This window comes from Dermacentor silvarum, chromosome 10, assembly GCF_013339745.2.
Source record: "Dermacentor silvarum isolate Dsil-2018 chromosome 10, BIME_Dsil_1.4, whole genome shotgun sequence".
Taxonomy (NCBI): domain Eukaryota; kingdom Metazoa; phylum Arthropoda; class Arachnida; order Ixodida; family Ixodidae; genus Dermacentor; species Dermacentor silvarum.
Genome location: NC_051163.1, coordinates 79280003 through 79287430, shown reverse-complemented (window position 1 = coordinate 79287430; position 7428 = coordinate 79280003).

Below are 7428 nucleotides of genomic sequence, written 5' to 3'. Positions count from 1 at the left end.
TCTGGGACTTGCGGACACGGTGCAGCCGCTAATCTTCCTGTCAGGCATAACCAAATATTGGTCAAGATCTCATGGAAGTCCGGGGACCTTCTTAGACAGCGCTGTGGTTGTATAGCAAGTGTGGTTCTGCCGTGTGCAACCCTGCGACAACGCGTGATGTGTGCCAACAAAGCAGAACCATTAGACTATTTCCTTTTCTTCTTAGAAGTTCCTTACTTTTTGTGTATCCTCTGCACTCCCTATCTCAACCCTTATTCACACAATACACCCTTTAACCGTATTTGTCCACATGTTCTTTCCGGTGCCACAAAGCAGTGATGAAGTTACGGTGGCCATGGCAAATGCACTTTATCTACTGCATTTATAACATATTTTATCTGTCTTTTTATTCGGTATGCACCAATAAACAATCTCAGCGGCGGCAGGCCTATAGTGCCGGAACATTCCTGATATAATCTGACAATGTGCGCAGGATAACGATTCCCTTTAAGTACTTCGATAAACTATCAATGAATATTCGAATTCTAGATGGACCACTATAGACATAGTAAATGTACACGTAGTGCTTGCTATATGCTAATTGTGATTTTTCTGGTGACAGTGCCGTCGCATCTAATTTTCAGATGCGAGTACCACACGCTCCTTCCTCAAAACAATAAAACATACACTGAACTTTTCCGCTCTGTCCCGAATAGTCAGTCACAAAATGTAGGCGATAAATAGAGTGACAATGTAAACGTCTGCTTTATATTGATGAAGATATCATACCTCGATTTTTTGTGCATAATCAAACACGCAACTATTTTAAAACTCTTTACAATAGCATCTGCTAGAAGCTACCATGAACAAAGTGAAGATACCACTTTTGTTGTGCACAGCGAATATTCTTACCGTTTATTTTTTTTCCGTGAAGGAGCACAGTGAAGTCATCAACGGAGCGCTGTTCTGAACGAAGAAGAACCGCGGTGCGCCTTTTATAGAGAACCAAACGTTTGCACCCATCTAAAGAAATGACAGCTGGGGGAAAGCGTGGGCCGCAGATCAAGCTACAGAAATTTGACGACTTAATGTGTACCTAATTATCCTCATTTTCTATATCATAGCTTCAGGAAAGTGCCAATTACTTTTTTAGCTTACGTCCATCAAAAAAGACAAGGTAGGCCGAAACAGACGGGACTACGATTGAACCTGCATGGCAGATAAATTTTTCTACTTCACTGGAACGTATGTACAGAGGTAATTACCACGGGAAAGTTCATTGTACATAATCTGCTCTGTTTTCCTCTGCAGAGGACTGCCATCACCAAAACGTCACGCAAGCATAGAAATTTGTTTGTTACATTTAATGTGAGAGAAGGAAGAAATCTGACACAGCAAAAGAATAAATAACATTTGTAAAGGCTAACTTACAGAATGGTCAGAGCAGGATTGGACGTTATCTGAAATGCAGAAAATGCAAGAAGAACCGCGGTCCGCATTTTAGAGAGAACTAAAAAAAAACAGCAGAACTAACAGCAGTAATTTGACAACGGGATGCGGGAATGATTGTCCTCATTTTCCAGATGACAGCTTAATGACGGCGAATTTCTTTTCCCAGCGGACGTGTCGCATAAATGACAGGAAGGCCGAAATAGACGAGACTGCCATTTCACCGCTACGGCTGACAAAGTTGTCTGCTTGACGGAAATGCATGTACAGACATAATGAAAGTTGTCAATATCACTGTCAACAATCTACTCTGTTTTCTTCTGCAGATGACTGCCATCACGTCAACCTCGTACCGGGAAAGAAAAACTTGAACTTCATAATAAGAGAACCAAAAGAATTCTGACACTGTAGCTGAGTAGAAAACATTTGTAAACGCTAGCTTACACAATAATCAGCACAGCATTGGACGTTAGTTCAAACACATCAAATCCAAGGTAGGATTGTAGATTATTACAGAAAACATCGCCAAAGCAGGAAAGAGATTCCGGATGCAACGTACATCTTGAAATGTATGGCGAGCGAAGCATTCGTGAAGCGGTTAAATCAATATTATACAAGAAACGTCGACGTGTGTAATTGTATTCATGTTTAACCAGGAAGTTGTAATCTCATGCAATCTCCATGATTAAGCACCTCAAAGGTAACAGTATGAATAAGATTAAATTGTTATATTTATGCACTACGCCACTCACAAACTGCCAAAATACAAATAAATCTGAGAGATGTACAGCGTGATATTGCAGCACTCTTCGACGAAACGCACTAAACAAACTGGTTTATTTTGGGCGTACTTGTGCCCGCAAACTCAAGACTAAGACACTTTCACACATTTTCAAGCAGAGTTAACTGGAGCCTATTCAGCAGTCCACAACGTCTCTACACAGAACCCACTTTCACGCGCCCCGATGGCCAGGAGCCACGCTGTGACTTCTCATTGGGTGCGGGTGCACGAGACACGCGCTATCTCGTCATGCGCGAGGTGCTGCTGGCACTGTTCTAATGGCGGTGCGATGAGACGCTTGAAGGATACCTCGCGATAGTGCTCGTAATAGGCATGTGGAGAGACCTCTGCGGCATTAATATGTCCACACAATGATGTCACCAGGACCAATATAATTCGTGACGCTTTTAGAGAAAATAATGGTGATGAACAGACCGCATGGTATGACACTCATAATGCAGTCACTGAAACAGTCATTTAAGGCATATAAGGCGCCAAATACCGTCCCGTACCCCCGTGCATATGCTCAATCAATAAGAACTTCCACTATAACATTTTCTAAGGGATACAGCCCACTATTCCTTCCAGAAAGTATTTCCAGAAAGTTTCTTACTTCCAGAAAGTATTAAACTTCCTCTGTACAAATCACTGTTCTTATCATACATCAACTATTGCAATCGTGTCTGGGGCACTGCAACGCTTTCTAATATCAATACACTGCATAGAATGCAGAAAAAGGCCTTACGTTGTATCCTAGACGTTCATTACTTAACGCCAACTACTCCTCTATTTGAAAAGCTGAATTTAGCTACCTATGCCCAACATTTGCGAAAACATGTTAATACGAAGCTATACGACCAGTATTAAAAAAAACAACGACACCCTAAAACGTATATCTAACTTGGTACCAAAACATAAAACGGTCAATACAAGGAGCTCGGAAATGTGGGAATTAATGAGGCCTAGACCAAATTATACCTATCAAATGGTACGTTTTAGACTACCTTACCATTTAAACAAGGCAAACATAACATAATGCTTTATTTTTTTATGCTAGTATAAAGATGTATCTAAATGCAAGTGTGTATGCAAACGTTCTTTCTTTGATGCGGTGTATTTCCTGTATAATAATTATCTTTGTTTTGCCTTTGTACTATGTATATCAATACCTTTTGTATATAAAGTTGTATAAACTATTACATATATTGTGTCCCATAAAAGCTTTTATAAAGGTTTTGTATAAAGCTAGTGTATATAGTGTTGCATGTTTTGACTGTTGTTAAGTTTCTGTTTATTGTTTTTTTGTGATGTATTTTGCAAGCACTAGCTATACTTCTCAAAAAATACTCAATATGTATGTGATATGATTTGCTTTATGTGCTTTATTTCCTCATGGTAATCCTAATAATGGCTTCACAGTTATTAGTGTGGACATTCTCCTTTTCTATTTTCTTGTGTTAGACTGTGTTTAGCCTTTGTTGTTTTGTTGCTGCCTTTAAAACGGGGTCATGGACCCGCTTGCTGGCTTTTTGTCCATGGTCCTCAACATCTGCTGTATGTTGGAATAAATTTTGGTTTGATTTGAAATTTGATATAAACCCCTGTTTTTTAAGTTTGTTTTATGTTCTCGATAAAACAGAAAGAGGCAAGTTGTGTAGATTACAAGATTTATCTGAATACTAGCGTGACTAGACACGAGGAAAACGCTTGAATTCAAAAACAAGGACCATCTCAAGATTTTGGGGTTTCGTTTTGTGCCTCTCTTTACTGCGCATCAGTTTCTATGAAGAAAAGGAACGCTCAGCCTTAGAGGCACGCATACTTGTACTTTGGAACCTCTGAAAACCCCGTTTAGAATTGCAAAACGTTCGGAAGTGAGAACCTTTGACAGTTCGTGCAGTACTGAAAACCCGGGAGTTTTGACCGAGGCACATTAAAGTTTCAAACTAATTGTCTTAGCAACAGGTCCACTGTGGAGGCGGCGAGCCCTTCTTCAACGTTCAAAATCAGCTGAAACTTGCGGGTCAGAGTGGCGCCCGAGCATTCAAATTTCTCTGCGATGTTGATTGTTGCGAAAACGTCTGTCGGATAAAAATGTGAAGTGGCACGCTAAGCCACCTTGAAGTGTATCGCTGCGTAGAGCAATTTGAGCTCTTCTCACAGCCGTGCTCTCATATTCCGCAAAGCGGTTGATAACTACATTTACACCGGCAAAGTGTTTGGGAACCTAACCAGCTGCTTACTTTAATGTTCCCCAGCTAGTATAATGGTGAAAAGTATAACAAGACAACGGGCTTTATAACTTCTTATTATTACGGAGACGAATAACAACTTATTACGCCGACAAATTACTCCTCACTTGAAATTTCCATTTCGTTACTCTTCGGAAGCTCTTTCAACTTTAGATAAACCCCGCGTGCCTTGTAAGCAGAATTTAGCGGCTCCCGTAAAGCACGTGGTTATGATGACCTATAATGAAACTCGTATAAATTTATGAAATTTTCTGTGAGCACTTTTTTTACGAGCCAATCTATGTTGCAATTTGAAGTCTCGGCGCAAGACGCGCATTTCTGTTTCTGAAGTTTCTCGAACGTTATTGCTTATTCTATGTTTGTTTTCACCGAACCTTGTGCAACCTTATTGTACGCGCGGTGCAAATTGTGTAGTACTTTCTGGAAACCGTGCGGACACCAGCGATTACGCTGGTACCTTCCACGAGTCAAGTATCAATGCCGACGTGCTTGACTCGCAGATCAGGTTTTGGACGATTTCCGAGTGTGCTCGCTGCCGTCGCTGTGCTGAGTGTTACGTACTTGTTTTGCTGGGCACAGGTTTGCCCAATGAATAGTTGAAGTCGCAACTTAGTTTTGACTTTGCGTCTTTCTTCATCGTCACTATAACGTGAAAATATCGTGAGATCGACGCACTCATGTGTACATTCACTCACACTCATTTCAAAGGCGCAAGTGTCAGCGTGAGTAGGCGTGAGTGTGAACTGGATTCAGTGCCATTGAGTGTGAGTAGACGGGAGAATGAACGAGAGTGAAATCAGAGCCTGAAAGGAGTGATGGTGAGATAGTATGCGTGATTCCTCGCTTACAGTGCCGACTGATGCCTGCCTCTGATCAGTGGTCATGAAATATAGTGATTCACTTTAGTATCTCCGCAGCACCTGTCAGCAGTTGTCACAAGGCATTTTTAAACCTTTACCATGTTATTGCGTTCTTTCCTGCTGACAATTTCATTCGTACATCCATCGATAGAGCACGTATTTAAATATACCTATGATTGTTGAGTGAGTATCGTTGCTACATGCTACGTGGCACGAGATGGCACGTAATCAATGCCGCAGAAATGTTACTTTTCTATGTAAATGTGGAAAACGCACCAAGACTATGGATAATTAACGAAACAAAAAGAAACGTTTTCCCCAGAAATAGGGGGAAAGCACCAAGCATAAAACTAGAAGTGAGCTTTACTTCAAAGCACCTATGACTTCAATTGAAAATTTTACTCGCAGCTCTCATCATATATGACCCATTGTGTACATTTCATTTGTTTTACGTCACATGTGTGACACCAGTGCAGCCCGAGATCTCGTATCGGTCTGTCTCCTCTGACCGCCATTTCCAGATGTAGATGTAGACTGGCACGTTCCCACTCAGGGGGACTGGCCAAGAAGCGTGTAGGTCAAAGTACAGTGTTACAGAAGATGAGAAAATCTTACAATACGTAAGTTAGATTCGAAAGGTAAATATTGGAGAGCCTACGTAATTTTATGAGAATAAAAAGTTATATCAGAACCATGAAAATAATGCAGTTCAAATTTAATTTGGTTTGAAGAAACGGAAGCTTAAAATTTTGAATTTTCGAGTATAAATCTGATTGATCCCAAAAGAAAACCTTGCGTGTGAGCGCTATCCTTCCCGTCGCTGTAAGAGTAGAGGCACCCAATGATAGGAAAATTTGAACAATTAAATCGGCTGAAGATGGCGGAGCAAGAAGACGGAGCAGTTTTTCTAAGGTTTGTTTTCTGAAGTTACTAAATTCTATACTAGAAATTAAAGAAATGTTATATGGTCTCATCTTCCTTACACATAGGACAAATCGGTGAGGGTTCAAGACCAGTCCTGTCTAAACAGAAATTTAAAGAAGGTATGTGAAAGCGTAGCCTACTAATAGCTACTCCAATTCTTCTCGTTTGACATAGGTTTCATTTCCAGGGGCACAAAGAGTGTTTGACATCCGAGGAATTTGTTATAGATGACATTTTTGAATAGAAACGATTTTCGTGCCAAGCTTCTTCTTCGTCCTGCGTTCCTGCTTTAAACCAAGAAATGCAGCTTGCTGCGTGTAGTTTAGTGTTGGCTGAAAACAACTAGCCTGAAACTTTGAGCTGAATACTGAAACTTAGCAAAAAGCAATGTTTCTGGTATGTTGCCTGTATGCAACACTCGTCAATAAAGGGTTCTTGGCAACATTTCAGCTAGCGATTACATAGGTCACTCCAAACTTCAACATTTTTACACGATGATAGCGAGAGTAATTTGATGGGCTGCAGTTAATTTTAAACTTCTTCGCCGAAACCACTTTAACAATGTCGTAAGCGAAAGCGTGGCTAATTGAAGTGTACACAGACTTCTAATCTGCGCGTCAAGTATCCTCCTCCGTCCCACAATAAAGAACGTGTTCTGTTACGAGGAAACATAGGACTGTCATAAGGCTTTCACATTGCATAGTGGGGCTTAAGTGAACGACGCTTTTTTTATGGCGAGTAGGGATATCTCACTCAACTGTTCATGCTGGATCATAATATATACGGTGACAATATAAAGAGAGGATGAACATTCCGTAATGTAACGTCGTCGAAACCGTGTCAGTTTTGACATATTGCCCTGCCCCGAGTAACCTAGTCATGCAAATAACAGCTGTAAATTTTGCTTGTCTTTAGTTTCTTAATCCCACACATTTACTTTGAGCGGCGTTACTAACCTTGGTGACGGGCGTCTCTGTAGGATGTTTGTTTACAGTACAGGCTATATTGCAGCATAGAAACCCACGTTAAGCGAAACAGGGCGTACATAACTGTTCGTTGGCCCAGAATAGAAGCACCATTCTTCAATAATCCTAGTTCCTTTGATGGTACCCTGCAAACCTCTGAATGCGCGGTAACTCAAGACCGATCTAAATTCCGCCCATCAGCTCTTCCCATAAGGGTT